Raw genomic sequence first — 10,248 nt, 5'->3', positions numbered from 1 at the left:
TTTATGAAGATTGGTCCAGCCATTTTCCAGTAATGTTGCTAACAAAAACAACAAAGAAACCCCACCGAAAACAATACCTCGCCCTCTGGTGGACTCCGTCCCGGGTGAGGTGATAAGTTGCTGAAGCAGTTAAGGAATCTACGCACAATATACATCAATGAATATAGAGTTTAACAGATTCTATTAAGTTATTGTCACAAAAGTTGATGCTGCTCACTGACAATAACATTGGACCATCAGTTCTTAATCAAACCATTCTTACCTGCTAACTCTAACCTAAATTCTTAAAGTGCTAGTCTTACAAAAATGACATCACCCCAGGAAACTATACCTTATAAAACTAGACACGTCAAATAGTTTACTGTCTCAACTGTATTTTAATACGAGACCGGGAACATGTTCTATTTAGCCAGTAAAGTTTGGCTCTTTGAGTCCGCCATTACACTAATGTGTTCCTGGTAAGGTACATCATACATGTAACGCTTGAAAATTCGCAGCATTTCTGGCTTCATTTGCTTGGCAAAGTGTAGCACATTTTTAATTATTATTATTTTTTTAATTCCAAAACAAAATTAAAACCAAAGCATGCCTCCTAAGAGGTGTGTCGTTCAAGGCTGTTCAAATGTAGCCGATAAAAAACACGCAATTTCGATCCATTACAGCCCAAAGTCAGTAGGATAGTTACAGAATGAATGGGTTCAATTTGTACAGACAAAGAAAGGTAACTTCAAGCTGACAGGATGGTTTGGTGTCTGCACCATACATTTTGAAAAAGATAAATTTCTGAGGCAGGTTCATATAGACGGATTTGAGCGTTGTCTGGTACGTGGAGCAGTTCCTACCATCTGGAACCAGAAGTCGGAAGTGCCATCCCAAAGAGCTCACCGCCACACAGTAAGTGTCAAGCTTGCGTTTAACCTGTTGCTTGAATTTATTAGTTGTCTTTCGTCAGATCAATAACGTTCTAAGGTAGCTTCTATGTGGCCAAATATAATACTTAGATCGATGACAGCCAATTACTGATCTAAAAGCAAACCAAAACATGCTTACTTTAAGTCATTTCTTTGTCCTTGTTGTCGTAAAGTTGTATAGAGAGCTTTACAAAAGAAGGCAGTTACACATATGACATCACATATGCAGCGTTGATAACCAATAAATCACTGCGATCTAATGTCGGACAAGCTTTTAGTGATTTTTGGAACAGAATTCAGACGCAAAAACAAAAATTTTCGGACCAATATTTTATTTATCGGTGAACTTTACAACCTATTTGAGCATGTCACACACAGAAAACCTGGGATTTTATGATGTCATTTCCGTAAGACTAGGCTTTGCATTTTAGGCTTTGCATTCCGTAAGACTAAGGCTTTGCATTTTAAGAGAAGATTTTATGCTTCTTGCAGAAACCAAAGTTATGCCAAGCTTAAACTAGCCTGTGTGGATCCATGTGAAATTATACACGATATAACATTAAATAATTTCTAAGCAAAAGCTTAAATTCTCCTCCCATGGATTTATCCTTATATGCCCTAAGATGTGACATCAATCAAGAGACCAATTCCAAAGAAAAGAAAGTGAGATGGCTTTCACTGAGATTCTTTTGAAGAAGGATATCATATATATTGAAGCAGAGATGTTAAAATTAAAGAGCAGGCAAGAGAGCCTGTCTTCAAGGAGAAATTAGCACAGCAGTGATAGAATTATCGAAACTGGACAGTTGAAGACCAAGCCATGAAGACCATGTTTTTCCAAACTGTCCAGTTTCAGTGAGACTGTGCCCACTGTAGCCCATGGCAGATTCAGGTTCTTGACTGAACCCTTATGTGGTCTTATGCTGCTGTAATCCATTGAACTGATGATTTGACGTGCAAGATTTTGAGATGCTTTTCTGTACACCACGATTGTAAAAAGTGGTTATTTGAGTTACTATAGCTTTCCTGTTAGGCCTCTCATCAATAAGACATTTCTGGTCACTAAATTATGTTTGTTGGTTGGTTGGTTGGTTGGTTGGTTGTTTGTTTGTTTGTTTGTTTGTTTGTTTGTTTGTTTGTTTGTTTGTTTGTTTTGTATTATCCTGCATAAGGGTGGCACAGTAGTGTAGTGGTTAGCACTGTTGCCTCACAGTAAGAAGGTTCTGGGTTCGAGCCCAGTGGCTGACAAGGGCCTTTCTATGTGGAGTCTGCATGGTCTCCTCATGTCTGCATGTATGTCCTCCGGGTGCTTCGGTTTCCCCCACAGTCCAAAGACATGCGGTTAGGCTAACTGGCTACTCTAAATTGTCCATAGGTGTGAATGGTTGAGAGGAGAAAACCTTTATAATAATCCAGTAGAAGGCAATGGGAAACCACTACTGTAATCCTTCCCTAGAGATTTTGATGGCTTGAAGCCGTCAAAGCGGCCATGTCACTGTAGTGATATCCCATATACTGTAGATAGATAGAGTCTGCATAAACTCGAGAGACTCAGTTTCTGTAATACTCACACCAGCCCATCTAGGACCAACATCATGCCATGGTCAAAGTCACCAAGATCACATTTTCCCCCTGTGTGATGGTTGATTAAAGTTACTGACCTGTATCTGCATCATTTTATGCATTGCACTGCTGCTGATTGGCAGATTGGATAATTGTGTGAATGTATAGATGTACCGGTTTTCCTAGTAATATGGACAATGAGTCTTCTCCATCTGTTATGAGCATTCTTTCATTATGTTGTCTTAAAGGTAGACTGCCTTTCAGATTTTTCAAATGTAGGTCATAATAAGAATTTTCCCTGACATCCAATTATTTTTGTTTAGTGGACCGAAAGCTACTGAATTCAAATCACAGAGTTCCAATTTTCCATCCATCCATTATCTCTAGCCGCTTTATCCTGTCCTACAGGGTCGCAGGCAAGCTGGAGCCTATCCCAGCTGACTACGGGCGAAAGGCGGAGTACACCCTGGACAAGTCGCCAGGTCATCACAGGGCTGACACATAGACACAGACAACCATTCACACACACATTCACACCTACGGTCAATTTAGAGCCACCAGTTAGCCTAACCTGCATGTCTTTGGACTGTGGGGGAAACCGGAGCACCCGGAAGAAACCCACGTGGACACAGGGAGAGAATGCAAACTCCATACAGAAAGGCCCTCGCCGGCCACGGGGCTCGAACCCGGACCTTCTTGCTGTGAGGCAACAGTGCTAACCACTACACCACCATGCCACCCCAGTTCCAATTTTATTAGTTTTTTTTTTTTTTTAAATAGAACAATTAATGAATTTAAGGCTACATGGCCCTAAATTCTCCGCTATTTTTTCCTGCTTCACCATGACCCAATACAAGAGACTATGTCATGCATTACGTGGTGGATTTTCTGTGTTCGTGCAAGGCATTGTGGGATACAAATTTGAAACAGGAGAGAAAAATGGAGGACGTGAGTGTGTGAATGAAATGTGAAAGACCGACTACAGTAATGGAAAGCGAGAAGAAAAGACATTATGTTGTGAAGGAAAGGAAATGCAGGACCGAACTAATAAATATCGGCAGTCAGCGAGCACCTCGGTGTGATCAGCTTTTCGTTTAGCGACAGAATGATGGAACTGTCAGTGCACAATCAAGGTAAACCTGCGCATGTGCACACGGACTTCCTCTGTCTGCTTGACTGCGCGATGCGAGCGATTCCATGCACATTATTTGCTTGGGAATCCCCTCAAATTAAATAACTTCCCAGCTACAGAATGGCCTGATATTTTGTGAGCTATTACAAAAATAAACATGAATCACAATGACCAAATTTCAGAGGGAACTAAATTTCACCGGTTTTATGAAATTGAAAGGCCGTCGAGCTTTAATCAACTTTATTAACCAATATTTAATCAATGGATCAATAGATGTCTACGTTGTCCAAAAAGATTTTAGGTGACACAGACTTCCGTGAGTTGTTAGCTGGATTAGCTGTATCGATTCAGTGCAAAACAAAAGATGGCAAACATGTGTTGGATGATTAAATACTTTTTGAGTACAGAGGAAATGGTGTACATTTCATTATTGGACCAAGAGTTCCTTTAATTTCAAGCCAGGGAAGAAAATGTATTTATTAACTTACATAAACATTTTTGAACGGGATAGGTGTCTCCAAACATTTGAAAAGCAGTGAGTCGGTCTGCCACACTCCTCCATGACGCATGCTGCCATGTGCAAGGAAAGCTGTCCTGGAAAAGCTCAGTGCCTGTTTGTACTCTGAGACAGGTGAATGGCTTGCAAAGGATGGGTGTCTGATCTTATAAATTACTGCTAAAGCATCAGAGGAGTGTGCTCCAGTGCTTCTGGATCTCATTAATACCAAACATACGGTAATTAACTGAGGTTAAGTGTCATTTAAGGTGTTAAAATCTTAGAAATATTGAAGAGCATCTGGAAATGATTCCCAGGGTAATCCATCATATGCGTGTGTGGTAGAGAGGAAAGGACAGAGCCATGGACAAAGTGAGATGACAAAGAGTTCTGCCTGATGTCACTGAATATGTCATGAGCTGTGGGTGAGCTTTCAATCTTCATGATGTCCCTTCTGTAGTTTAGTTATCGAGATTAAGAGGCCAAACATGTCATCCTACTACTGAGAGTTATCCACTGACAGGATGGTAGTGTGTGTGTGTGTGTGTGTGTGTGTGTGTGTGTGTGTGGTGGGGGGGCAAGCAGCATGGGTGGGCAACAGATCAGTAGAGAATTAGAGACAGGGAAACTAGGGACATCCCCTCACCCAACAGCCCTTGGCCCCTCTCCAGCACTAGATCCTGTCTCTGCTCACCTCAAAGCGCCAGTGATGTGCACTCATCAGTGATTTACGTGGGCTTGTTTTGTTTTTTAAAACAAACAAGTGTGTGCATGTATCACTTTCATAAATGATTGACTGCTGATCATGCTCATTAGAGTGCAGATTATGCATTATGCATGTGCACTGACAGCCTCACTGGGGTGGATTAAAACTTTTTGCTAGAGGCTTGGGTTTAGCTTGGAATTTTATGCAACTGGAACCAATCATGGTCATTAATTAAAATTTTGTTGTATTTTTGCCAGGTACAACACTCTTCCAATAACTGTCTTTCTCTTCCTGTTTCTTTCCTTTTCAGTCTTCTACTCTGATGCCCCAGTGTGTGTGTGTGCGTTCGTGCGCGCGCATTTGTGTATGCATGAGCATAGGCGTGTATGTGGGCATGTTTTTATATCTTGGTGGAAAAGAAACATCAGCACAAAAATTATGGGGACATTGGCTAGTCCCCTAGAGGAAAAAAGTTTTATATATATATATATATATATATATATATATATATATATATATATATATATATACACACACAGTGGGGCAAAAAAGTATTTAGTCAGCCACCAGTTGTGCAAGTTCTCCCACTTAAAAAGATGAGAGAGGCCTGTAATTTTCATCATAGGTATACCTCAACTATGAGAGACAGAATGGGGGGAAAGAATCCAGGAAATCACATTGTAGGATTTTTAATGAATTAATTGGTAAATTCCTCGGTAAAATAAGTATTTGGTCACCTACAAGCAAGCAAGATTTCTGGCTCTCACAGACCTGTAACAACTTCTTTAAGAGGCTCCTCTGTCCTCCACTCGTTACCTGTATTAATGGCACCTGTTTGAACTCGTTATCAGTATAAAAGACACCTGTCCACAACCTCAAACAGTCACACTCCAAACTCCACTATGGCCAAGACCAAAGAGCTGTCAAAGGACACCAGAAACAAAATTGTAGACCTGCACCAGGCTGGGAAGACTGAATCTGCAATAGGTAAGCAGCTTGGTGTGAAGAAATCAACTGTGGGAGCAATTATTAGAAAATGGAAGACATACAAGACCACTGATAATCTCCCTCGATCTGGGGCTCCACGCAAGATCTCACCCCGTGGGGTCAAAATGATCACAAGAACGGTGAGCAAAAATCCCAGAACCACACGGGGGGACCTAGTGAATGACCTGCAGAGAGCTGGGACCAAAGTAACAAAGGCTACCATCAGTAACACACTACGCCGCCAGGGACTCAAATCCTGCAGTGCCAGACGTGTCCCCCTGCTTAAGCCAGTACATGTCCAGGCCCGTCTGAAGTTTGCTAGAGAGCATTTGGATGATCCAGCAGAGGACTGGGAGAATGTCATATGGTCAGATGAAACCAAAATAGAACTTTTTGGTAAAAACTCAACTTGTGTTTGGAGGAGACAGAATGCTGAGTTGCATCCAAAGAACACCATACCTACTGTGAAGCATGGGGGTGGAAACATCATGCTTTGGGGCTGTTTTTCTGCAAAGGGACCAGGACGACTGATCTGTGTAAAGGAAAGAATGAATGGGGCCATGTGTCGTGAGATTTTGAATGAAAACCTCCTTCCATCCGCAAGGGCATTGAAGATGAAACGTGGCTGGGTCTTTCAGCATGACAATGATCCCAAACACACCGCCCGGGCAACGAAGGAGCTACAAGGCACGTAGCACTGAGCTGGCTATAAGCCATGTACAATGAGATTGAGTGAAATAGCTGTTTTATTCTATCCACATTCACTGGATTTTGAGAAACAGAGCATTTTTATTTTTTGCAAATTCGATAAATAAAAACTTTATACAAAACATCCGACAAAATAATTTCCGCTTAGAATGTAAACAAACTGGCGAAATGACAGTAGTGCTTTGTGAAGAATGCTATAATAATTATTCTTGAAATTTTTTTAAAAAGATACGTTCTTACCATCAAATACTTGTATGCCATATTTTGTTGTTTTTTTATTTGTATTTTTTTAGGGTGTTCTTCTTCTTTAGGGTTTTTTTTTGGCAGTTGGCAAACCAACTAAAAAGTGCATTACTGCCACTGACTGGGCTGGAGTGTGGAACAGGATATATTGGGAGAAAACAACTATATTCTTTTAGCTATTTCTGTTTCTTTTAAATACTTGATGATAATTTTGGGGGTTTTGTTTTTGAGTAGAGTTTTTATTTCATCCTTGGTTGGTTCAGCAACATGCTCGCCATTTTGTTTTTCTCTACTAATGGTACCATATATGAGCTGATATCCTAGTAGTAGAGTAGCCAATCAGAGCACGCAATTGCTCATATCCAGTGAATGTGGATAGAATAAATCAGTGTTGTAAATGAGTCACTAAACCTTGAGTCTGAGTCCAGTCTCAAGTCCCCAGTGTTCAAGTCCAAGTCAAGTCCAAGTCATTCAAGAAAATTTCAAGTCAAGTCCACTATTGATCCAAGTCGAGTCTGAGAACAAGACTCTAACCGCACCATTTGACGGTGGCTGTTGCTGCCGTTATGTGAAAGTGTCTCTGCTACTGTGTTGGACTAACGTTACTGCTCAACTGCCCCATTTTAGTTAACATGCTACAGATAAAAAGTTTGTTCATCGCTCAGCAAGCCCCGCCCACTATCAACAGGGCAAATAACATGAGAGAGGGTTAACACTAGCGAGTTCATCGCTCAGCAAGCAAGCCCCGCTATCACCAGAGCAATGAACATAGCGTGTCACTTCCTTCTCTGGGTGTGGTCTTACCAAATGACGATTGAAGTTCGAGGTTGTCCATGTTGTCTCCTCGATAGTTCTTCTACATATGGAACACACAGCAGTGTGTTTTTTTCCCACTGCACGAAAAGTCTGTATAAGCAAAGGGGTTTCTCTCCAGGCATTTTAGTGGCATTAACATTAGTTTGTTCCTGAATATGACGTATGAACAGGTGAATGTGCATTCTCTTGCACAAAATTACTATAAAAATTAATGTAGATATAAATATCTTATGCCAAATTATTATGGCAAAAAAAAGTCAAAGTCCCTTCCACGCCAGGATCTGGTCTTCCCAGGCAGTGTCCTGTCCCAGTACTAGCCGGCTCTTTAAGGCGTATGGGTGTGGCACCGATCTCCGTTTCTATAGCCCTCGGCCTCTTGTCTATACAGCTAGGGTTACAGTGGGGGGCTAGTCCTCTGGTAACCGCAAGAGTTTGACTTCCCTACTCACATCTATATTACAGCGTGCCTTGCCAGATGGCAGTAGGTACCATTTTTATGATGGTCTTTGGTATGACCCGACCGCGAGTAGAACTTGCAATCTTCCGGTCAAGAGGCTGACAAACTAACCACTAGGCCAACTCACGGTAAAAATTATTATGGCATGTTACAAAAAATAAAGAAAAAAATCCAAGTCCTCGTCTCCAATTTATGAGTCCGAATGCAGTTAATGCACAAGTCCGAGTCATCAGTGCTCAAGTCCAAGCCAAGTCACGAGTCCTTAAAATTAGGACACGAGTCGGACTCGAGTACTACAAGCCTGGAATAGACACATGTATAAACTACAAATGTTTCTTTAAAAAGATCTCCTTTTGGTTATTAGCCTGAGGTTAAAAGTAGGGTTAGGCCCATGATAGACTGGCGCCTCTTGCCCAGTGTCAACTGAGGCTCCATCTCACCTGCAACCCGCAATGGATAAGTGGCATAGAAAATGGATGGTTGGATGGATAGGGTTAAGTTTAGCTGTAGGTATACTGCTGATTGACTGCATTAATTATCTGCATTATTAATTATGTCAGTGGAAGGATAGTAAGACACGTGTGTGTGTGTGTGTGTGTGTGTGTGTGTGTGTGTGTGTGTGTGTGTACACGCGCGCACACATATAGATCAGTGTGGATGAATTAATGGACATAAATTTGTGTGTAGAGCTTGAATGTACCTGATCATTTGAATTGTGAGAGCCTGCCTTCCTCCAGGGTAAAGTCCATTGACTGAACTTGCTGCTGTCTGGATAGCGATCAGACAAAAGCTGAGAGTGTGAGGGGGATACAGATATACACACACCTCAGGGCCTGGCTCAGGTGAGCTTCTGTCTACAGAGAGAGAGAGAGAGAGAGAGAGAGAAGCCATAAATTGTATCCATTGTGTAAAGAGTCGAATTAAAAGGCTGCTGGAGAGAAACACCATATCTCTCAACGCTATACATCTACCATTGAAGACTATTTGCACAATATTTTCAAAGCTGTACCCATGCATGCTTTAAAATAATTATCTGGCTTTCTGCACTGTGTGGATTTTTCAGGGAATTTTAACAACATCTGCACAATCAACTCTAAACTCTAATGCATGCTAACTGGTTTTATTGTTAACACACCGAATCACTATAACGGTTTTATCTCTATGTCTACAGCCGCATTATTTTTTAGTATTTTTTCCATCGTCTGAAAATATAGGCCTGTATTTTCATCTCATCTCATCATCTCTAGCCGCTTTATCCTGTTCTACAGGGTCGCAGGCAAGCTGGAGCCTATCCCAGCTGACTACAGGCGAAAGGCGGGGTACACCCTGGACAAGTCGCCAGGTCATCACAGGGCTGACACATAGACACAGACAACCATTCACACTCACATTCACACCTACGGTCAATTTAGAGCCACCAGTTAACCTAACCTGCATGTCTTTGGACTGTGGGGGAAACCGGAGCACCCGGAGGAAACCCACGCAGACACAGTGAGAACATGCAAACTCCGCACAGAAAGGCCCTCGCCGGCCACGGGGCTCGAACCTGGACTTTCTTGCTGTGAGGCGACAGCGCTAACCACTACACCACCGTGCCGCCCCGGCCTGTATTTTATGGAAGATATTACTTCTGTGGAAAAGCATTGTGTCTTTTCACATCTGCCTTCATGTTCAGTGTGACACACACACACACACACACACACACACACCCCTCTGCACATCTCTGGCTGCCAGCAGGTCATTTATGCCAGTGGTGATGATGAGCATCTCTCCGAGCTGGACAGGATCCAGTACCCAAAAGCTTCTGCACTCCCCTTCTGCTCTAATTGTCTGTGTCTGCTTTGGCTTAGTACCTAACAGCAGTCCAACTTTTTTTTTTTACATCAAAATTATATCCTTGTTGAGTTTGTGAGTCAATCATTAAGCACACTTTTAATTGGTACTTTTAAAATCTGAGTTTGTGTGCTTGTTAAAGAAAAGTCTTTTGAAATAATTAGAGGTAATTGGTTGGGAAAATTATGTTATCATTAGTGATTGTGGGCAAGCGTGATGTGTGAAGGGACGCTTACCCCGTAATTTATTGAGTCTGTGTGTGCGTGTACACACTAAGGTGACGAGACATCCCCGTTTTCTGGGGATAGTCCCCATTTTTGGTGGCCTGTCCCCAGAAATGTCCCCGTTTTTAACCATGACCAATAGACCTGAAAAAAAAAACCTCCAGACCAAAAC

Source organism: Neoarius graeffei, chromosome 17 (assembly GCF_027579695.1).
Source record: "Neoarius graeffei isolate fNeoGra1 chromosome 17, fNeoGra1.pri, whole genome shotgun sequence".
In the NCBI taxonomy this organism is placed as follows: domain Eukaryota; kingdom Metazoa; phylum Chordata; class Actinopteri; order Siluriformes; family Ariidae; genus Neoarius; species Neoarius graeffei.
The sequence above is the reverse complement of the archived record's forward strand: the minus strand, read 5'-3'. Positions refer to the sequence as shown.